Source organism: Halichoerus grypus, chromosome 4 (genome assembly GCF_964656455.1).
Source record: "Halichoerus grypus chromosome 4, mHalGry1.hap1.1, whole genome shotgun sequence".
NCBI classification, from domain to species: Eukaryota; Metazoa; Chordata; class Mammalia; order Carnivora; family Phocidae; genus Halichoerus; species Halichoerus grypus.
This window is the reverse complement of record NC_135715.1, coordinates 67,576,200-67,600,184: the sequence shown is the minus strand read 5'-3', so window position 1 is coordinate 67,600,184 and position 23,985 is coordinate 67,576,200. Positions and strand designations below refer to the sequence as shown.

At 39.2% G+C, this 23,985-nt stretch overlaps 1 protein-coding gene across 5 annotated transcripts in view; it reads right to left on the bottom strand.

The window, feature by feature from the left end:
- STARD13 (StAR related lipid transfer domain containing 13) overlaps window positions 1-20,223 on the bottom strand; it is a 508,432-nt gene extending 488,209 nt beyond the window's left edge. For 4 of the 5 annotated variants that reach the window (XM_078070466.1, XM_078070463.1, XM_078070464.1 and 1 more), the window contains exon 1: window positions 20,049-20,223. The gene's annotated coding sequence lies outside the window, so the exon portion shown is untranslated. Of the gene's footprint in view, window positions 1-18,118; window positions 18,431-20,048 lie in introns of those variants that run through there. The other variant, XM_078070467.1, reaches the window with a different exon arrangement.
- Between the last annotated feature and the right edge of the window lie 3,762 nt (window positions 20,224-23,985).

Sequence of the window (23,985 nt, the reverse complement as noted above, 5' to 3'; positions counted from 1 at the left end):
CCCAACATGCACATGAAAAGATGCTCAACCTCTTTAGTCATTAGGGAAATGCAAATCAAAACTTTTCCCTATAAGATACCACTCCCCATTCACTAAGATGACTACAGTAAAAAAGAGAAACAGTAACAAGTGTTGGCCAGGATGTGGAGAAATTGGAACCACATACATTGCTGGTGGGTTAGTAAAATGGTACAGCCACTTTGGAAAAATAGTTTGGCAGAGTTATCTTATGACCCAATAATTTCATTCTTAAGTGTACAAACACAAGAAATGAAAACATATGTCCATGCAAAAATGTGTACATGAATGTTCATCATTGTCAAAAAGTGGAAATTATCCAAATGTTCATTACCTGATGAGCTGATAAAGAAAATATGATATATTTATACAATGGAACTAGTACCCAGTGCTTAAAGCGGAATGAAATACTGCTAAGTACTACTGCGTGGATGAACCTTGAAGACATTCTGCTGTGTTAAGCCAGAAACAAAAGCCTACATATTGTATAATTCCATTTCTATGAAATGCCAGAATAGGCAAATCTGCAGACACAGAGAATAGCTGAGTGGTTCCAGGGGCTAGGGAAGGGGAGAATGGAGGATGTTTGCTAATGGGAATGGGGTTTCTTTTTGGGGTGATGAAAATGTTCTGGAACTAGCAGTGATGATTTAACAATATCAGAAATATTCTAAAATCACAGAATTGTACACTTTAAAAGGGTGAATTTTATGGTATGTGAATTATATCTCAAAAAAATGCAATACAGTCAGGTACAGAGTTAAAATATAATTTACTGAAAATAAAAAACAGATAAATTTCTGTGAAGTATTCTGCCTGTGGTGCAAAAACTGTTAGGTTACTTCATGATTTTACCTTGGTTAGTCAGAAGCGAAAGTTCTGGAAATACTTCTGCCTGGATTTTGCATACTGCTAAGTCTTCTGCAGCTGACTGAAGGGAAGGAGGCTTTGATCCAAAGAATATTTTCCAGAGTCAGACTTTGGGGTTTCTTTTCTGACCTACCGCCGATACCCATCCTATGGCCCTTGACAAGCCACTCCTCACTTGAGCAGGACTCATTTCTCTCTCTGTAAAAGGGACTGGTTGCTCTGTCTCTAGCCCCCTGGAGTGATGCTGAGAATAAGGATACACAAAATAATTGCATGGCATTTTATAATTCTGACTGCTTTGGAAATACAAACTAATACTAGAAATCCTTCTTTCTTATAATTGACTTTAATGGGGCAAGTAGACCTAATCCCTAATGTCTTTCTAAATTCAGATGCAATCATTAGCGAGAGGTTAACTCGAATTTAAATGTTATTCTATAGTAAATAAATAACAATAATAAACTTTCCTTTTGAATTGCATGAGCTAAAATTCTGGCTAAGTATTATGCAACTGAAATCAGACCTGCAACAGTGGATGGTTCCTTCAGAGACGAAATGTATTTATTGGCAAGAATTGATGGCATTTTTCCATACCAATTTTAATACATCAGTCAAGGAGGCTAATATATTACAGTCAACAATTAATGACCTGAGAGTCTGTAATAAATGGAGACTTTGCAAATCACTGTTTTGCTCTCAAATGAAGACATCCTTATTCTCTCCTCTCCCAGCCCATTCCAACCCTAATTTCCCTAGATGGGAGTAATCCTTGAGCATGTGCGTGCATGCATGCGTGCATGCATGTATGTGTGTGTGCACCAACCCTTTGAGCAGCATGAACTGTGAGCTTTATCATCTTTGATTCCTCAGAATTCTGTAGAGTGATGGGCAGTCAGTAGACTTTAATGAATAAGTAAATGAGTGAATTAACAAATGTAAATTGCTTATAAATTTCCATATGAACACAGGCATAGCATCAGCCAGAAGGAGGTTCCTGAGTTTGTTCCCAGATTGCTGAGTGGTAGCACAGTTTGAAGTCTTCAGGGAAATGCTGGTGTGGACCCCATGGGACACTTGCAGTAACACACTTGAAAATGGGAAACACGTGAAACAGAGGTTCTTAGCGTGGAAGAATTCAAGCAAGTTAATGATGCTGTTCACTCTTGGTCCATGCCAGCCACACTCCTGCTTTGCCTTGCTCTTCTCCCACCACTCTATTTACATTCTCAGCATCTTACTCCCACTTTCCTGCTTTATTTTTCTCAATAGCAATTATCAGTACGTATTCTAAGTATTTATTTATTGCCTGTCTCCCCTCTTGCCTTACCAGAATCTAAATTCTGATTTTATATAGTCTGTTTTTCCCCTGCTCTATATTTCATGCTAGAAATAGTCCCTGGAAATAGCAGCTGCTCAATAAGTATTTGGAAGGAAGGAAGGAAGGAAGGAAGGAAGGAAGGAAGGAAGGAAGGAAGGAAGGGAGGGAGGGAGGGAGGGAGGAAGGAAGGAAGGAAGGAAAGGAGTAAGACAGGAAGAAGAAGGAAGGGAGGAAATGAAGGAACGAGAGAAAAAAGGAGGAAACAGAAGAAAAAAAGGAACATCAATGTAAAATGTATATATATAAAGATCTTGCTATCTTTATATATGTATATTAAAAGAACTTTTAATTATCCTCAGGATAATTTAGATTCCTGTGGAAACCCATACTCCCAAGGGGATTCCAATGAGAAGACAATGGCCAGGACTTTAAATCCCAGTTCTTTCAGACCAGAGACCCCTGCGGGTTACCTGAGAAGGGCAAGTGTGCCTAGACCAACCCTGTACTGATCCCGCAGTCCCAAGAACTTTCCCTAGAGCACTCTGAACCCCGTAGCTCTCCAGTGAGGGTCTTTGGTGTAAACATGTTAGGACATGTTCACGCCCTGGGGTGATAGAAATTATAAGGTCTATTTAGCTCGAAAACATGCTTAACTTATGATTCCATCATTCCTGCACATCTGTTCATTCATTCCACAAATATTTACTGAACACCTGCTAAGTGCCCAGCCCTATGCCAGGTACTACGTATTTGATGCTGAAGAAGTCAACACACACCTCACAGTATTATCAGGAAAAGGACACAGGTAAGTACTAAAATACATGTTAAAATACTGGAAGCACAGGGAGGTATCAAAACATATAGCAGAGGCTCTGAAAATGCAGATTTAAAGTTCAAAATGTAGACAATATACAGATATTCTAAATATTTCCCTGACTTGCTTGGGGGATATTCTGGGGAAAATTAAGCAGTTATTTAACTTATTCTTACAACACAGGCATGTAAACTTCCTTTAGAATCCTTAATTTGCTTTGAAAGTTTTAGACCTAACTGTCTAAAGGTCACCTTGCCTCTTCACTTTACATATGCAAACATACCATAATATTTTGATGTAAGTAGCTAAGCCCACCATTTTACATTAGCCCAATATAATGTGCAGGTTTCCTCCAACCTACCTATACTACTTATGCCAGTAAATCACTTCCTTTTTTTTTAAGATTTTATTTATTTATTTGAGAGAGAGAGAGCGCAAGAACGGGGAAAGGGGGAAGGGAGAGGGAGAAGCACATTTCCTGCTGAGCAGTGAGCCTGGTGTGGGGCTTGATTCCAGATCCCTGAGATCATGACCTCAGCCGAAGTCAGACACTTAACCAACTGAGCCACCCAGGTTCCCCAAATCTATCACTTCTAATGACTGTATTTTTTTCTGTAAAAAAAAAAAAAAATATATATATATATATATATATATATATATATATATAGTATTTATTTTTAAGTGGTAAAATATACAAAACATAAAATTTACCATTTTGACCAGTTACACATTCACATTGTTGTGGAACCATCACCACCAACCATCCACAGAACTTTTTCATCTTCCCAAACTGAAACTCTGTCCCCTCTCAACAGTAACTTCTCATTCCCCCCACCCCCAGTCCTGGGAAACCACTGCTCTGCTTTATGTCTCTATGAATTTGACTACTCTAGGTCCCTTATAATAAGTGGAATCATACAGTGTTTGTCCTTTTGTTAAGTGGATTATTCTACTTAACATAATGTCTTCAAGTTTCATCTATGTTATAGCATGTGTCGGGATCCCGGTTTTTTAAGGCCACATTATGCTTAGTTGCATGTCTACCACATTTTGTGTATCCATTCATCAGTTGATGGACATTTGAATTGTTTCCACCTTTTGGTACTGTGAGTCATGTTGCTATGAACAAAAGTGTACAAATAGGATTATTATGTTTCTATAGTGCTTTTAACTTTGCAGAGTACTCTTAGGTCTACAATTCATAAATGCTGTGGAAAATAGAGTAGATAGTACTTTCCCCTTCTGGCACATAAGAAATCCAAATTGTTAAAGTTAAGTCACTTGTTAATTTAGGGACAGTTTCTGCCTCTTAGCCTGAAGTGTCTTTTTCTCAACATACTTTTTCTTCTTCACACCAATAATTTTTTACCAGCTGAAGACACCAGAGATGCAAAGGCAAAAATATCCTCATTGAGATGCAATTGGAGGGCAGATCAAAAGTCTTATTTTACTTGGGCATGCCAAAAGAAATCAGTAGGTCCAAAGTTTGGGGGAAAATCAATTTTTAAGATTTATCTTTCAGGCATCAGATGCAGCTGTTGTTTCTCTAGCAAAATGACATTCTGGGCTAACTAATCCAGACTTAGTGTCCCCCTGACCCCCTGACCCCCTGACCCCACTCCAACTATACCACTGCTGATAAAATTCAAACTTTGCATATACTATAAGCTGGGAAACTATGTCTATTGCCCAAACAAAATATTTAAATCTTGATTACTCACAGGCTTAAATCATACCTGATATGATTTCACATTCTGTTCTTGGATAACCATCTTCATTAAATTCCAGAGATGCCAATGCTCTGTTTGAACAGAGCTTTTGAAAAGTTGAGAGGTCCTCTGAGGACATTTGAGGGAGGAGAGTAGAGGCTAGGTATGTAGGCGGGGCAGGGTCAGTGACGGTGTGTGCCCAGTGAAGGCTCCAGCCCAGGTAGAACAAGGATTTTTCTTGTAACTGATTCATATTTGTACAGTTTTTTTCTTTGCTAAATTCATATGTTTCTTTATGTCAATAACATTAAGTAAGATTTTGTTTTCTGAAATAGCACTATTATCTGTGCTAGTTCTTATAGTTTTTCACTGTCTGAAAAGATATTTCTGACAGTTAAAACTTCTCTAATTGTTAAAATCTCTCTAATTAGAATAATCCCACGTCAGTGGGAGTGATCCTGAGTCCTGTGGTTTTGCCTGGCTGTCTGCTTCCTGCCTTCACTTGCTGGCTCTGACCAAGCCTAGGCCCTTGTGATGTGCAGTTGTCTTCTTTGATGGTAACTCTTGCTGGTGGTTCTCACTGCTGTGTCAGGGACGTAGGACACTAAATAACTATTCAATTTGTGCTGTTAGTTCATAGTTGGTATTGCTTCCTTGGTAAGGTAGCCAAATATAGCAAATAAAAATATACCTAGTTAAAATTGAATTCCAGATCAACAACAAATAACTTTTTATAAGTATGTCCCATGCCATATTTGGGACATACTTATACTAAAAATTTATTTGATGTTTACCTGAAATTAAAATTTGACTGGGTGCCTTGTATTTTATCTAATAACCTTATTTCTTAGATTTCTGCAAGGAAGACTACTCAAAGAGCCAGAGCTCATAGTGTCATTAATAAAAAACAGAATCAATTGCTCTTGAACCCAGAAAGCAAGTTCAAATGTCAGTAAGTGTAATGGGGTCTGAGCCTAGGGATTTGGAGTCACCTAAATCGGATACCAAATCGCAGTGTTAGGGTTACAAGAAAAGAGATACAGAGGATTTGCCTCTCAATTTCTGGTTCTCTTTTAGAAACAAATACTGATAAAGTCTACCTTCCCAAGTGATTGATCTAAAAATCATGGTTCGTAAAGGCAGTCAAGGGAAGAGGAAGTAAGAAGGTAAGACAAGCTCTGACATATACTGAATTTTGTTAGTCCTGAAAATTTAGGCATAATAGGGACTCTACTAGGGAGTATATATAGTGTGTAGGGAAGAGCGAAGGAGGAGAGAAGAGTAATATAACCTCCCAGAAAGAAAAAAAATCTTACTATATTCTAATATACACACAGGCTCACAAATATATCATCATTAATTTATTTCTTGCCCAGGCCCCAAAACCATTTACCAGAGATTCCCAATCAGTTTGAAGTTATCATGCTTGTTAACTTGATTATATGTAGATGCTCTATTGCATGTATGAAACGAAGTTAAATTTTGCTTTATTTTGAAAATTTTGTAATTGAAAGACTACCAGAGATGTTGTCAAAATACTGTTTGAAAGCATTAATACTCTTCTTAAACAGAATTGCCCAGAAGAGGTTGGAAGTCCAATTAATGTGTGAGACTAGTCAAGGGCACAGGATAATCCTGATTTGCCCTCTGGCAAATCACAGGCCTTTGCTTGACCTTTACATGTCTCCCCATTTTCCTAAGCTGATAAACTAAGTGTTTGCTAATGTACCTCAGTGTGTCCTGGGATTGGGTCAAGTCTCTATTGAGGATATAAGAAGAAGAGGATAGAATGACTATTCTTGAGGTCCTTCCAATCCAGTTTTATTGAGAAAACCCTCACCCTCTGTACCAGATGTGGTCCCTATGCTTTTAGCTGCTTTCCTGGAAACAACAAATCAAAATCTGTGGAAATAGGACGTATGCCATGCTCTATTATACTTCCCTCAAAGCTGCCTCAGAAGAGATCATAAATGGGTAAAAATAAGCTCATATTCATTAATTTGAAAACTGCCACAATCCTATCATGGATAAGGAGACAAAGTTTTCCCAAAGAGGAAATATAAAAAGCTTATGAATGTATGAGAAAAAATTGGTCTCAATAGCAGCAAACAATAATACTACAAGTTAAAACGAGACACTGTTTTCTCCATAAAGTTAGCAAGGTTTTGAGAACATAACAAATTCAGGGTCAGTGAGAGTGAGATGAGGTGTTTATTACCTTCCACTGTTGATAGTAGTTTGAATTAAAGTACCTTTTCTAGAAAATAACATTCTAATATCAAATAATATTGCTTTCAATGATAGAAATCTTAGAAATATTCTTAGTAAAGGATCCCAGATACTGTAGGAACAAAAAATTGAAGCAGCATTTAAAAAAATACAAATGCTGGGGCGCCTGGGTGGCTCAGTCATTAAACATCTGCCTTCGGCTCAGGTCATGATCCCAGGGTCCTGGGATCGAGCCCCACATTGGGCTCCCTGCTAGGTGGGAAGCCTGCTTCTCCCTCTCCCACTCCCCCTGCTTGTGTTCCCTCTCTTGCTGTCTCTCTCTCTGTCAAATAAATAAAATCTTAAAAAAAAAAAAAGCGTCTGCCTTCGGCTTAGGTCATGATCCCAGGGTCCTGGGATCAAACCCCGCATCTGGCTCCCTGCTCCAGGGGAAGCCTGCTTCTCCCTCTCCCACTCCCCCTGCTTGTGTTCCCTCTCTCACCGTCTCTCTCTCTGTCAAATAAATAAACAAAATCTTTAAAAAAAAAATAAAAAATACGAAAATATAAATGCTATAAACTAAGTAAATGTTTCGTTACTTGGAGATAGTTTATTACATTTTGTATGTGCAAAAGAGGAAATATTATGCATCAAATATTTGTCATGAATTTTTTATTATGAATTTTAAAAACATGGGAAAATGCCTTAGTCATATATTTAAATAACAAAGAGCAATGCAAATTATATAGACTTTGGGATCAATTATTTAAAAATAGTAAAAAAAAAAAACTGCAAAGAAATATACAAAATGTTAACAGTGGTTATCCTTAGGGGAGTACAATTATAGGTGATTTTTTTTCTTTCATTTTTTACCCTTTTCTATATTGCCCAAATGTTCTATGGCAGTCAGAAAAAATATATATACAAGTGGTCAGCTGGATACCCAGAGCATGGTTCTAGGAATAGAGACTATGAAAATATTGTTTACTCGTTTATTCTTCACACCTACTACCTGTGTAAGTTTGGGGTAAATCACTTAAGAAAACATGAATTTTCTCACCTATAAATGGGGGCAATATTGCACTAGACTTCCTCCTAGCTTTGTTATGATAATCACTTGAAAGGATGAATATGAAGAAATGCCTTCTAAATCATAAAATACTTTAAAAATCTGAAAGATGAATTGGGGTTGATCTTAGGACATATTTCTCTGTGGTGACTACTGGTGTGAGGGCACAGTCTGTGTCCATGCAACATAAACAGACCGCACGGCTTAACTGAGGACCAAACTCCTAACTCACTGGGAGCCTAGTCCAGGCTCTTTCTTTGCATGGGTTCCTGTCCATGGTGCCGGAGAGGGAGAGAGGCCATAGTCTCAAGGGATGGGGGAAATAAAGTGGGGTTGGCCATGTGGGCCAGACCATAAAGGGACTTAGAAAGTCAGGCAGAAAGCTTTACAGATTTGACCTGGACTGTTTAGGATAGAGCTATGTTAGGTGTTGTTTCATTTGCTTTGGGCCTGTGTCACAAAAGGCAGCTGGTCAGGGGACATTAGCCTAAGAGTAGCCAGTTTGCTGGATGGACTTAAGGGTCAGGCGAGTGGAGATAGGAGTCTAGCTAGGTCCGAGTTCTAGCAGTTCCTGAGAAAGGACATGATGTGTCTGGACAAGGCCTTGGTGGGAGGAAAGGTGGGAATGTCATAGAGATTGCTCAAGGAAAGAACTGTGATAGATGGAACACAGAGGCTACAGGAGAAGGAAGACTCAAAGATATCACTGATATGTCTCCTCTGGGAGACTGGAGTAGGGCTGCATTTCTTAGCAATCCCTCCTGAGAGAATATACAAGGTGACGATGGCCAGGCCATATGTGACCACAGAGGTCTGACATACTACCTCGGCATCAACCAGCCCAGGAAGCCAACCACAGCCTCCACAGCAATGGCCCAGAGCATTCACGACTTCACCAAGGACTGTCAGCTTCCCTATTTTTAATCCCTGCTTCCAACTCAGGACTAATCAGCCAAAAATGCTCCTCTAAGCAATCATGTAGGAAGCCCCACTTCCAGCTAGCCCTCCTCCAGCTTCTGCACGCCAAAAACCTTCAATGGGGTCACACCCTGAGACTTCTCTTTTTCCTCCTGTAAAGCTTTCCCACTCCTCTGCCTGCCTTTGAATCTCTGCCAAGTGCATGTGATGGTGGCTGACTCTCCTGCTATCATAAATGCCAAATAAATTACCTCCATTTGTTCTCATTTGGGTGGTCTTCATTTATTTCTACACTCCCATATCAGCCTTCAGCTCAGCCACTCTTCCCAATAGCAATATCTAGGGAGGCAATTTGGTGAAATTGAGGGAAGGCATCACTAGGAATCACTTCTAGCCCCCAAGCGGACTCTGTGGCCTTGGGCCATCTCTTAACCTTTTGAGCACCTATCTCCTGAATCTTTAAATGAAACTTGTTTATCAAGGTGGTGAAATTCTGGTCTTCAAGAAGACCTAGCCAGTCACAGTATATAGAGGCAGTCCAACAGATCCTTAACTATCTACAAATATATTTCCCTGCCTGTAATTTCTGAACAGGGAGAGAGGGACAGAGAGAGAGAAGTGGGAAAGTAAGAGGGAGGAAGGAGAGCAGGAAGGAGGAAGGCAGATGGGCTCTCTCAGATTTCACCAAAAGGGAAATGAGAGGCCCATGATTCCAAACTCCCTTGAATGAGATCATCAGCTTCTGCTGTACTTGCCTAAGCCTGATGCTGCAGCAACTGTTCTTCCTCCATAAGTCTGACCTCGCTCCTCTGATGGCAGCCGGACAGCTTATAACAGGAAGGGAAGTGTCTATGTTGCCTCAACAGGAAGAATGGGAGCTAGGTTGCACAGACAGTGGTGGCTGTCCCAGTCCTTTCAGAGACAAAACATAGAAATTTCTTTGACCCAAGAAATCACAAGTCCTTTCCCCTCAGGACCTGAGAGGACAAGTGCTGAGGATGCACTAATTTTTCAACACCATACCACCATTCCACTGCCCTTTCCATCAAGTGAAACTACCCGTGGAGGCTTTTTGCATTCTCCCTATTTCCTCTTTGTGGCCCATTGTCACACATAACACTACACTCAGTAAGGATTTACTAGCAGATCCATTCAATGAGTTTTTACGATTGTTCAGTTTTTGGTGTCATGGTGAAAAAGAACAAAACACCAAGGGTTCCATATAAATAGCACATGTCAGTTGAGGTTTCCTTCTGAGACTTATGGAACTGTGTTGATTTTGCACTGGGTGAAAATTCCCTCTGAGGCATTCCCAGCTTGCTGCAACTGTTGAACTTAACAATGCCGTCTCTCACCTCGAAGAAATCCAACAGACCCGGCTTCAGTGCTGGCGCTCTGTCTTATACATGCTGCTGTTTGGAGCAAGTCCTTTGCCCGCTTTGAACCTCAGATACCATGCTTTAAGTCACCTTACTCCTCTTGACCAAAAAGATAACATGAGACTGTGCGAAAGACTGTTGATAAACTATGTTGTGAATGTGCCAATGATGAGAATAAAGGAGGGCCTGAGGGGGTCCCTGTTATTGGGCCAACATTTCAAGGTCAAGCACCAATCAGTGAATCATCCAACAACACAACCCAAGCTCCTCAGGAGCAAATTCCTGCTTCTCATTTAAGGTCACTGTTTGATTGTGTTTTTACCTACTACTCCTTTTGGGTGGGGTTTAAAACAAGAGAATACCTGAACCCCTGGACATTTTATGCAATTTATGAAAAATCTTCAAAGTAGCAACCCTGTGGCATTTTTCAAGGAGTGTACGATCCAAAAAAAAAAAAAAAAAGTCAAGAACTTCTGATCTACTACTACAAAACATTCAGGAGGCAATCATGTTAAGGACAAAAAAAAGGCAACCAATACACAGATACTTAATCTTTGTATGGTCAAGAATTAATGGTTACTTGTGTACCTCTAAGTAAGTAATAAGCACATTCAAATTATCTTTTAACCAGCAGCTAAATGAAAACAATATTTTTTCTACCAGGTCCCTTCTCTTGCCAGTTTCTTTGTACTGGTTAATCCTGATGGAAAGACAATGCCTAAGAGAATCATTTTAGACAATGGAGTAATTGCTACCTTGAATATTTTTTTTGTTACAGAAGAAAGTGCCTCTTTATTTTGGCTCTCCTATTTTTCTTTCAGTAATGAGGCTAAGTAATGTTTAACCAACTAGAAGCTTGCTGGCTTTCAGAGGCAGACATTGAGAAAAGATTGATCTGAAATGAGAGAAGAGGGAACCATTAGACTAAAAATAAAATGAACTCCAAGCTTTGACTCTCTCCAGGGTTCTCTAGAGTGTCATAACTTATGGTTAATGAGGGTCCCCAGGGGGAAGGTCATAAGTCAATGTCACTCTCCTGGTTCAGTGCAAGCCATTGAGCTAAATGTGTCGGTATATTTTGCCCTTGACCACGGGGACCTGGAATAAACCAAGGCATAAAATAACCTGACTTGCCCCTGAAGGAAGAGAAGCTTCTGCTAAAATGAGACTAAGCCATGTGGTAAGGTCTAAACATTCCTTTGACCCCAGGATTTTTAGCAGAATTTCTCGGAATGGCATGCCACAGTTTGTTAATCTCTAAATGGAGGAAATCCTTCCTAATCTCTAAATGGAGGAAAATTTATACATCTCCTCCATGAATCTTAGAAGAAATGGCCAGTGCTTCTGGGAATGCACTTGGTGCTGCTGTTTTAATGTTACTAATATGTGGATCGGGACTTACTGTATAGAATCACACCATTTATGGGCTGGACATGATCTTAGATATTATGTTAGTGTAGGAGTTACTGTACTGAGCTAGAAAGAAGATCCTTGGAAATATTAATAGAGTATTGTGGTTAAGAGCAAGGCATCTGTATCCAGGTTGCTTGGATTTCCATCACTTCACTTCTCTACCTCAGTGACCTCATACGCAGAACACGGATAATTAAAGTACGAGATTCACAGGATGTTGTGAAGCCTAAAGTGCCTAGAGTATCTGTTAAACTAAGTGCTAGGTAAAGTTTGCTTATATTATCAAAGAATTTCACATAATATTAGTTATATGGTTTAAAATTTGTATGAACCACAAAAGAACCTTTGTATGTTTGAAAAAATGGTAAATCATACATATGGGAAACATTATCTATTCAGTTTACACAGTGTTGAGTGAACATTCTTGAACCAGTTGCAATTGCTAGAAAAATATCCTCTCTCCTTTAGCCTTTGTCCCAGAATTTGGGAACTAAGATTCATCTATCCATTCAGCATCTATTGAGCACCTACTATGTGTCAGCCACTGCTCTAAGTATTGGAAATACAGCACTGAACAAAAGAGTCAAAAGTACCTGCCCTCATGAAGATTATAGTCTGATGTAAAGAGTAAATTTTTTGGTCTATTTTTTTCATCTGAGGTTCAGAGAATCCAAAGTGCATGTCAGGTTATTTTATGCCTTGGTTTGCTCCAGGTCCCCATGGTCAAGGGCAAAATATACCGACACATTTAGCTCAATGGCTTGCACTGAACCAGGAGAGTGACATTGACTTATGACCTTCCCCCTGGGGACCTTCATTAACCATAAGTTGTCTAAAGTCACACAGCTAGTCCTAGATCTTGTGATCCCTTATCACATCAGACTTTTAAAAAAAAAACCTTGCTTACCATGCAGCTTTAAAAATGTTCAGAAGATGTATTTGCTTGTCAAACTAGCTAATACAGAAACAGAGCAGCCACATAAATACACCAGCTGTTTCACATCTGACTAAGTCACGTGACTTTCCAGCTCCTTGGGGCCACCACACGTCCCCCTCTGCCTCTCTTGTCATGTTCACCACACCGTGCCATTTCTGTGACCTCCACTTAAGAAACTTCTGAAAGCTAAAGTGATGAGTGAGGACAACAGTGATGATAAAGAAAGGAGGATTTTCACTATGGAAATATTAAAGGAGAGACAACTTCGTCTTGAGAATTTCAAGCTTCGTACTCATATTAGGTATGCTTCCACACCTGTTGAGATAAAATTCTTCTGTGGTTTTTATCTCTTTTCCAGACTTTCCAGGTTGTACCTTAACATGTTCAGAAATACCTACCTTGCCTTCTCAGAACTTACGGAATCAACTTAATTTAAATGTATTTTCATTTTCTTGTTTATATAGATATATATAGGAAACTAGATAAATAGGCAGTTAAACATGTAGTTTTAGGGGTGTATGTGTGTGTGTGTGTGTGTGTGTGTGTGCCCATTTATCTTCCCAACTCTTGCATTTCTTCATTTCTAAGACATCATTCTTTGAGATAGACCATGAGATTTTGTATGAAGAAAGAAAAATATCACTCAAACTATCACTTGCCATCAACTGTAAAATTCATCCCGATTTCAGAGATGCAAAAATGTGAAAAGAGCTTGATAACTTCATTGGTAAAAAAGTTATTCATATAATCTGTTACAAAATTATTCTTTTTAATGGATTCTGAATAATTGTTGCACTGAAACACTTTGGACTTAATTATTTCAAATATCCATCAAAAATGTCCCCTGAGGGGGGAAAAAGTACAATGCTAAAACGAAGTCTGTACAAACTAAAATATTTATAGATGAAATGATGATGTCTTAGATTCACATCACAAAAATATCTGAGGTGGGCACCGTGGGATTGTACAGATAAAACAAGATTGGCTATGGGTTAATAATTGTTCAAGTTGGATTGCAAGGTACAGGAGGGCTTAGTGTACTATTCTCTTAAAATTTCAGAAAAAAAAATTTCTGTCTATAATGTGTTAGTAATAGAACCTCCCATGAATAGGATTGGGTCTTCTTATATGAAAGAGGTTCGTTTTATGCTCATGGTGGTATGTTCCAGATGGAGACTGTAAAAAATATTCCTGGGACTGTGAGTGATGAGGCGAGTGGAAGGTATGGTCATTGCTAGTCCTTCATCTTCTTTCTGAATACCTTATTTTGTTGAAGCTATCTGGGTCTTACCTTTTATTACAGTGAGAGTTGGCTAGTCTTTGTAGTTGCTTCTAGCCCCAAAAGCCACCGTGCTACTTTACATCAGTATTTGGTCATCCTCAAAGGATATACAAGGTTGGTATCGAGGATAATTAAAAGCAGCAACAATAGCAATTTAAAATTTAATTGAATGTTCCAGTCACTATGCTAAGTGGCTTACTATGCATGAGTTTATTTCTCATGACAACCCTAACTTGTTAATACTATTATGATTTTATTTTTACCCATGAGGAAACAGACTGAGAAAACTTAAGTGCATTTCCCAAAGCTGGCAAGTGACGGGGCCTGGATCTAACCCTAAGCATGTACTTGAAACCATACTAGGTATTGCCTTCCTTCCTGTGATACTGGATTAAGAGTAATGGAAATCACAGCCTGCTGAGAATCACTTGCAGACAACAACTAAAGACAGGCTCAAGCCAATAATCAGCAGATGCAGATGCGTGAAAAAGAGCACAGGCTCAGGAAAGCAACTCTTGTAGAAACAAATCAAAAGGAATGCAGAAACCTCTCCCAAGTAGATAAACATAGTCCTAGCAGTGGGACAGGCAGAAGAGACCAGCTCATGGATGATTTCCATTTTCTCCTGAGTCTTTAAATCATTTCAGAGTGCACTCATACTTCATCAAACCTCTCATGCCTGGGTTTAGCTAGTCTGTTTACACATCATCTCCTGGACCTCACACGGTCCTTTTAGACTTCCTCAGCTTGTTCCACTCCATCCAGAATCTTAATGCTCATTAACTATCATGATATGAAGAGTATTTTCTTTTATGACTCTGTCCCTGTGGGGCCCTAACTGTCCAACCATTCTTTGTTACAAAATCTAATCATTATTCTCAATCTTGTAGAAGATCTCAAAGATCTCTCCTGCCCTGCTAGGTTAAGTACTACCCTTCTCTCCATATTCACCCACAGGTGCCTCAGTAACATTGAAATAAACAGATCTTTTGGAGTGGAAAGTCTTGAGGTCATCACCTGGATTGGCCCATCATTTGGACTTCAGAGTTTGAGGGTAGTTCAAGGATGGCACGTGTATTCAGAAGCAATGGAAGTCACACCGGGAATGGGACAATGATGAGAAGCTTGTACTAGAGGTAGCACAGGGTTTGGTATAACATTTTACATTTGTATCCTCCCCTATGCTTCTAACAATGTCACCAAAAATCACATCACCTTCTTTGTCTACACCATATGGAATTTACTATCACCAAAATCCTAAAGCCTTATTTTACAAGTACAGGTTCTTCCAATGTTTACTTGAGTATCTACATTTATGTCAAAGTAAATAATCTTACACTTACCACTGTTAAATAATCTAGGTAAATTTAGATCATTATTCTAACCTGTTAAGATCTGTTTGGATTTCGATGATGTCAACACACTAATGTATTAATTCCTTTTGGCTTTATATCCAGAAATCTGTTTAACATACATTTATCCAAGACACTGACAAAAGTATTTATTAGGAGAGGACTAAGAACAGAGTTTTTTATAAGCCATCAGACACTCCCCCACCAGTTGCTAAGAAGCACCCTCTAAGTATGTTCATTCAACCAGTTATTAATCTGCTTAATTGCATTAACTCAGCTCATATTTCTTAATCTTGTCTCCAATTATATCATGAAGAAATTACACAATGCCCCACTGAAGTTCATGAACATTTTGTCTGTTGCATTTCCTTGAACTATTGTTTCCTTCTAATTTGGCCAGATTTAATTTGGCTAAAAGCAATTTGAAAAAAGCAATTTGGTCAAGAAGACAATTTTCTTAAAACAATGATCTAGGTAAAGAAGAATAATGCCAATCAGTGTGGTTTCAAAGTTGGTCATTTTCGTGTACTATTGGATAGAGTTGTGACCCATTTTGTACTTTATGTATTTTGTCAATATTATGGTTTTTCTCAATAGTTTGATTTTTAAAATTTCTAATTCATTTCCAGCCAGTTGTTCCTATCAAGCATTGCTATTATAATGCAGACTAACTGAAACAATGTAACTGTTCAGCAGTTAATTAGAAGAATGCAAATGCCCAACGACTGGTGGATTGTTTTTTAAAAATATGCTAAGTTCCAAATACCATATGGTAGGTAAAATATCACATGTAGTCATAGGAAATACATATGGAAGGCTGTCATACACTAATGTGGAATCATCGATTGACACTATTAAGTGGGATTATCTTTAAAAATGTGTTCTAGTTTGTATTATAATTTTCCATAATAAGCATGTGTTGCTTAAAAAGTCTAAAATAATACAAAAATCACAACTGTAGTCAATTGTTCAATCACTCTATTCGTTTCAAGTATTTAGCTCCTTTTGTTGGATTCTTGTTCCCTAAGCAATCCTTAATTGTTTAAACACAGTGTAAACAGAACAATTGTTTGAAGATGAATTCTGGAAACTGTAAAAGAGTGTTTAAAGATATTTATAGTGCTGTAAAGCTGTCCCATGCTTCATCACTCATACTTTAACGCATAATGATGGAAGATATTAATTTTTAACTAATCTGTTGTGTTGACTAATTTGCTTTTGACCAAATTACTTTTGGCTAAATACATACTACCATCGACCAAGCCAGTAATACATTAGAGAAAAAAAACCGCGACTATCCCAATGATTTCCTTTTAAGTGAATCTATCCTGGATTCTAGGGATCCACTGGCATCTCCTTTGGATACTCTGCAAACCATTCCTTTAATAACCCATTTTAGAATCTTGCCAGCTTGGGAAAGTTTAGCAGTATGTATAAGTTCCTTTTGAAGCTGTCTGAAGACACCAATGGGGAATAACCTCTTACTTGAAAATAAATGTTGAAGGTGCCTGGGTGGCTCAGTTGGTTAAGCGACTGCCTTTGGCTCAGGTCATGATCCTGGAGTCCCGGGATTAAGTCCCGCATCGGGCTCCCTGCTCAGCAGGGAGTCTGCTTCTCCCTCTAACCCTCCCCGCTCTCATGCTCTCTCTCTATCTCATTCTCTGTCTCAAATAAATAAATAAAATCTTAAAAAAAAAAAAAAGAAAAGAAATGTTGATAAACTCAGTGAGGAGGCTATCCAAGCACTCTGTTCCAAGTACTTTATACTGACCTGTTCCAAGGAAATTGCTCAATTTCTCCACCCTCCCATGTCTCTACAGTAGGAATTCAAGAATATCACATACATTTAATTTCTCCCACCCATAGTTTTCCCATGCTATTTTCCCTTGACCCACCTGCCTGTTATTACTGTTATTTTAAAAATCAGTGTGACTCCAGGGGCCACAATTGCTGCTTGGCCCTGCTCTTCCCTCCTGGTCTATACTTTTGGCTGTTTGAGAGGGAAGGTGTATAGGAGTCACCAAAAGCTCCTGTGAGTTGCCAGCGAACCCTTCTTAATCCTTCTAAGTGTGGCTTCCAGGCAAATAGGTGATAGGTTGTACTTTATATGATTTTGCGTAATGTACCATATTACATAAAACAAAATATTTAAATTATTTTCCATTTTCTCTGTAAAAGGATCCAGTCAGGATCATTAACTTTTAAGTTGTTGCCTTAGCCTTCCTCGGGTTTGCTTAAAATAAAATAAAATAAAATAAAAAAATTACATCTCTTTTTGTGTACCATTGGATAGAGCAAGTCTATTTGTTCAATAGACTTGCACGCCCGTGGAATCTCAGTGAAAGCCTGTAGAATGACTAAAGGAACTTGCTTCAGATGGGATGTGAAATCATCGCAGCTAATTTCCTATTCCTTCAGGCTTTCATTTATTCAGTAAAAAATGAAAAGTAAGAATAACAAAAATAAAGGAAACTATTAGCTCTAGAGACAAATGAGACATTCTTTATATGTGAGTTCTAGAATGGCGGTGATTTCGTCAGGGTTTGGTTGTTAGAGTGACAGAGAATTCTTATTCCTAGTGCCTATAATTCTGGTGCCTTTGTCTACCTTTTGGGAACTGCCCTGTAAGCATTCCTGTCAGAGTCTGAGCATAACTATGAGGAAAAGACCCAGGGCTGTCAAAGATGAAAAACACAAGAACCTGAGTGAATCTTTCAATGGAGAAATGTCATCTTTGATAAAAGAAAGAGAGAAATCTTGAAAAAAAAATTTTTTTTCTGGTCTCTGATTAGGTTATTTTTTCCTGAACTGCCAAAGGCAATATATTTTACCTGTTTCCGCCGTTTTCTTCCCCCACCTCCTTTTTTGTTCTTTTAATTTTATTAGAACAAGAAAAAGAATTACGAAGAATGGCTGTGATGTAGTGACTGGTTAATGAAGCTAACACACTGCCTAAATATTTATTCTCACGTACGGGGTATTTGGATTGCAAATGTGTAGAAATGTTGTCAAGTTAAAAATAACTCTGTGAGGCAACGCACACTGGAATGCTAATCCAAGCCCACTGCTTATCCCTCTGAGACTAGCATCCTGGGTGTCCTGGCTGCACAAAGTAAACAACCTCAGCCTCATTTCCTTAGGAATCTTCACCTTTTTTGCTTGAACTGTTTTAAAAACGTGTGCCGAGACTAGCAAGAAACAGAGCAACAAGAGGAGGAGAAAAATCCTCAGATAGCCCCTCTTGGTTCCAGAGACCCCCACATTGCATGCCTGGCGGGGAAATTTTCTTCCCTCCAGACCAAAGGTAGCTTCAACATTCTGATCCTTGGAGTGAATGAGTACCTCGCCTAAACTGTGTGCAGCTAATCAGTAATGTGGTTCAAAGGGTAGGCTCGTGGAAATACCTGGAGCCAGGTGAGGCAGCTTAGTCCTGGAAGGGAGAAAGCCTGGGGGAAGGGAGATGGCATCTAGGCCAGCCCCCCCCCCCACTCCTTCAGACTTCAGGTGGGGTGCCCTAGCCCCTCTGGGCCTCACCTCAGCCTGTTGCATCAGGAGGCAATCTGTATCACAGGACTGTGCCTTGGGGGCTGATAGATCAATGTAAACCACTATCCAGAATGAGAAAGACAATAATGAGCAAGAATCTGAATGCTTTGTGTGGATGCTCATTGGTGCTGTCCCTGAGGAGGGCACAGGAAGGGGCTTAGGGACCTCAGGGGAAGTTTAAGATGCCCACAGTATCTTAGTCCCCAGGGAAGAGATAAAGGCAAGTAGGAAAGTAGGAGAAACATCTGGACAAAGATTTAAGAGAAAAGAAACGGTGTAAATATAGTGGAGGTCTTTTCCTGAATGGTCTCCAGAACACAGAAAGAAGGTTTAGCATCATTTCTCCCTACAACAGAGAAATATTTTACAGTGATGCCCTCTTAGATATAGATTATTTACAGAGCTAAAAGCAAGGCCTTGGGGTCTGATCAAACTTGAACCAAAACACTAAAAGTTCCTGTAAATTTCTCCAAAAAGATTGGGTTTCATTAACATTGGACACATAACTGCATTATGTACTGTTGAACTTGTTCTGCATCATTTTCTGTCTGACAAACCACTGGCTCTTAGTCTGCACACTGTAATAACTTCCAGCGTCCCAACTTAATTTGCCACAATCACAGGGAACTGGTCTACACACAGCAACACCTGACCGCAGCAGATTTCCCAGGTCTTGCAGAGCAGTGCTAACAAAATTGTGGCAACAAGGGTTGCCCTAACCCCCTCTAACTCCCTCCCGTGCCTTAGCAAGCACCCAGCCACACTTGTGATAAAGACCCACAGACCTGGACTGACATTTGGTTACAATTCCACAGGGCTTTTCTCTCTACAGAATTAATCCTGCACACACACCCATTTTCAAGTGGCAAAGATAATTCGATCCCGTTTTAAAGGACACTGATTACTCTGAAACCAGAGAGAAAACCCAGCCCATCCTGGACACTTCCACACAAGTTGAAAAGTACAACAAATCGACGTGACTATTTCATTATGGAAGAATTTTTTCTTTTTTTAAGCAATGGCTCTTTTTTTTTTTTTTTTGTCTTTTTAAACCAAAGCTGTGTGTGCATGTTTGACAGTGAGCTGTTATTCTTAAAGGCAGCAGGAAAGGCAGCATGTTAAAGTTTCACATTAAACAACAAAGAGTTTCAAGGAACGTCCTCAAATTACATTCACAGTTTCAAAGTTCAAGAATTGTGGCAGAGCGCTGCTTACCTTACAGTCCCAGGTCCCAAGAGGTCTTTGAGTCTAAAGCAGTACATCAAATGTGCAGGATTTATTTTCTCGCATAAAAGTCTAATCTGTCATAGCACCCAGCTCACCGGGAGGAACAAACCTCCTCTTCCGGAACACCAATGAGGGAGCCAGAAGAGTTCATGTGGGAAGTGGCTTCCCTGGGAGCCTGTCACAGTCTGCACATGCTCTCTGTGACAGAGGTGCCAAATCAACCTTGGCGTGAGGCTCACAAAGCACCTCATTGTGAGGTCCTGGCCAAGTCTTGGGGGAAGGAAAAGGTTATAAAAAATGGGCTCTAGCCAATCTGTAGTTTCCATGCTTTTGTTGGGATGGGCCTCTCATTCATTAAAAATAGAATTATTTTTCTGTTAGCTTCCCAGGGAACAAGTAAGACTTGTAACAACTCACCAATATGTTGAGATAAGAGGAAAAGCTTATCTCTCAGAACTCTACTCTGCTCCTGGCTGGTGTGAAGGAGGGCTCTGTAGTTAAAGCTCCATCTCACCTCTTAGAAAAGCATCTACTCCTTAAGAACTGACAGGATGTTTTATCGGAAGGAAGTTCACAATTATGAGTGTACAATAATGTGTGCTAACCAGGCCCCAAATGAAAATCTACTGCATCTGTGTCATAAAATCCATCTGTGACATTGACATAATCTCTCAAGTGGGCTTTTCCACATCAAGCTAGCTACAAGTCATTGTGAAGAGCAAGTACGTGTCCCCTCGTGGGACATAGATGTACAAGGACCAGAAAAACATTTGCTTTTACTTTCACATCCACCTGCTCCAATGTGCCACAGAAAAGAAAAGAGGTACTGGGCGAAAAAAAAAAAATACGTCAAAATAATCAAACCTCTTCAAAATCCATAGGGTAAAACGTGAGCCATGATTACTCTTGGCTTAGAGTTTGATGTCATTTGGCCTTTCTGCAGCCCTTATTAGGACTCCAGCCTGAGCAGTCAATGGTGAGCAGTTGCTTCTGGGCACAAATAAGAGAGAAAGACACCTTGAAGTAGACAGTGCGGCAAAGAGACCCATGTTCAAGTTCTGGATCTCGTTATACAACGAGCTCTAAACCTAGGAAAATCTTGAGGTCTCTCTGGATCTCAGTTTCATTTCCTGTCAAATGAAGGAGTTGGACTAGTAGTTCAGGAATGGAAAAATAAATACAAAGACTCAAAGTGCAGTTCACTGGGTGGGCTAAGGTGAGGTGGAAAACACAGGTCTCTATTTTGGAAGTAGCTATTATTCCACAATAACTATTCCTAATTTGTTATGGGATGAATTATGTCAAATCTTCTGACTTTTAAAAAGAAGCTAGAAGTTCAAATTTTTATGTGAACTCTTAAGTTTTGTAAACCTCCTTACTCAAAATGTTTAATGAATACCATGAATACCAAGCAAAATCTATCTGCTGATTAAATTTGCCCTGCAGGCTGCCAATTTGGGACTTACAGACTAGATGATCTTGAGTCTTATCCTGCCAGAAAATGAATAATCCAGGGAAATTGGCCTCTAGAGAAACTTTCAGCATGTTTAGCAGTCAAGATGGGACTTAAAGAAGAGGCTGCCTGGTACTTCTGTGGTGAAATTGGGGATCCTCACCTCCCTACTTCATGATGGTGACCATGGCTGATGACCTTACATGGCCGATTTTTTTTGGATAGGGCTGGTGTAGCATCCATGAGATCATTAGCATTCTAAGAATCTGATGAGTGAAAAAAGACAGAACCCACACAGGGGAGAGATAAAAAATATTGTTCCAGTAATATAAAAAGCAACCAGATGCAATGCTACCAGTCTTATCTCAAGACTGAAATACTGAAAGTAAAAGCAAAAGGTCCAATAGGGCTTATGATAAGTAGCTACATTTTGTTGAGGGAAAGAAAAGGTTTATTGACTTGCTCAATAAAAGAGAGATGTTGGGGTGCAGGGTTGGAGATGTGTATAAAACAAAGTTGACTAAATAATTCTCTTCTTGGTTAATAGATAAAACTAAAGTCAGGAATACTCAGTCCTCAAGGTCTGACCGGTACAACCCTTCCTGAGCCACTGGATGAGCTCTGACTGGGTGTAGAATCCCTCTTTGTGGGTCAGGACTCATCCTTATTGAGAGAGAGGGGTGCTGACTCACCAGGGACCAAGGCCAGAGCCCTGCAAACATGCTCAATAAATATTTGCCCTGCCCGATGAACCCTGGCAAGGAGACTGTGGACCAAAGACCAAAATGGGTAGGCAAAGCCTTTGATCTTTCAAGACTTGGCTGCAGTCTGAGTCATTTCATCCCAGGGAATTTCCCTTAGCCTCTCAGGCTGCCTTTATTATAAAGTATCCTTTATTTTACTCTTAGTTTAGTACTTAAATTGAATTTTGATTTTTTGTCTACTTGTCTTACTAAACTAATACTCTCTCACTCACTTTTTTATTTCTACAACCTAGCATATCCATGCTTGGCACAGGTAAGGAACTTAGTAAGTACTGGTTGAATGCATTAGTAAATAGAAAACTAATGACTAGGAGAAGTAACATGTACATTATAAATGCAGTGAAATTACAGTGATAAGGCAAGTCTTTGGAAGAAAATTTGGTTTAGATATATATTTTTACGAAGATTATGTTTTCCCAAATGTATTGCTAATTTTTTTTCAATTTCATTCTATTAAGGATTTTTAGTTTGCATTTGTTCAAAATAATGTTCCTTATTACAGTAGTTACTGCCCTCTGCCATAATCCAAGCTTTCTAAACATTTATGTTTCCTACTACCATCTATGGGAATGTTTTGGTCAGTAATGAGTGTACAGCTGACAGTCACCATAAATTGGCCACCCTCAAACCTCATGTTGCTTTCACAAATGCAGCAGAGGGAGTGAAGGTAATTCACTTTGCTCTGAGCAGTTTCATGGTAACCAATGACAGCAGCAACACATACTGCCACCAGGGCTCAAGAGACCAGGGAGTAGAATGCATGGAAATTACTCTTTTACCATAGCTTCGGTACTAACTGGAGAGAGCCTCCACTGTAAATTTCAAAATAAAATTAAAAATAGAAAATAAAACAAGACTTCAACTGAATTAAATTTGTTTTGACTAAAAGATTCTATGACTATTTGAGAAATTGATGAATACAAAGAAATAAAAGAAAAGCAATGTAGGTTATTGTTATTCATGACTGCATGGCTAACCACCCCCAGACATAGTAGCTTAAAACATCTATTTTATTATCTCTATGGTTCTGTAAATTGGGCGAATCTCCTTATCAATGTAATATTACCTAAGCTGCAATGACCTGGGGGCAGATCATTTGTTTTCTCTTGTCTTTTTTGATAATAGACAATCTAACAGGTGTGAGGTAATATTGTGATTTTGATTTGCATTTCCCTGATGATTAGTGATGTTGATTACCTCTTCCTGTACCTGTTTGCTATTTATATGTCTTCACTGTAGTAAGTCTATTCAGGTTCTTTGCTCATTTTTATTTCTTTATTTTTGCTATTGAGTTGCATGAACTCTTTGTATATATATTTTTTAAAATTTTATTTATTTATTTGACAGAGAGAGACGCAGTGAGAGAGGGAACACAAGCAGGGGGAGTGGGAGAGGGAGAAGCACGCTTCCCGCGGAGCAGGGAGCCCGATGCGGGGCTCGATCCCAGGACCCTGGGATCATGACCTGAGCCGAAGGCAGACGCTTAACGACTGAGCCACCCAGGCGCCCCAAACTTTGTATATTTTGAATATTAACCCATTATCAGATACGTTGTTTGCACATATTCTCTTCCTCTCCATGATTACTTTTTAATTTTGTTTATAGTTTCCTTTGCTGTATAGAAATATTTTCGGTTGATGTAGTACCACTTGTTTATTTTTGCTTTTGTTGCTTTTGCTTTTGCTGTCAAATCCAAAAACTTATTGCC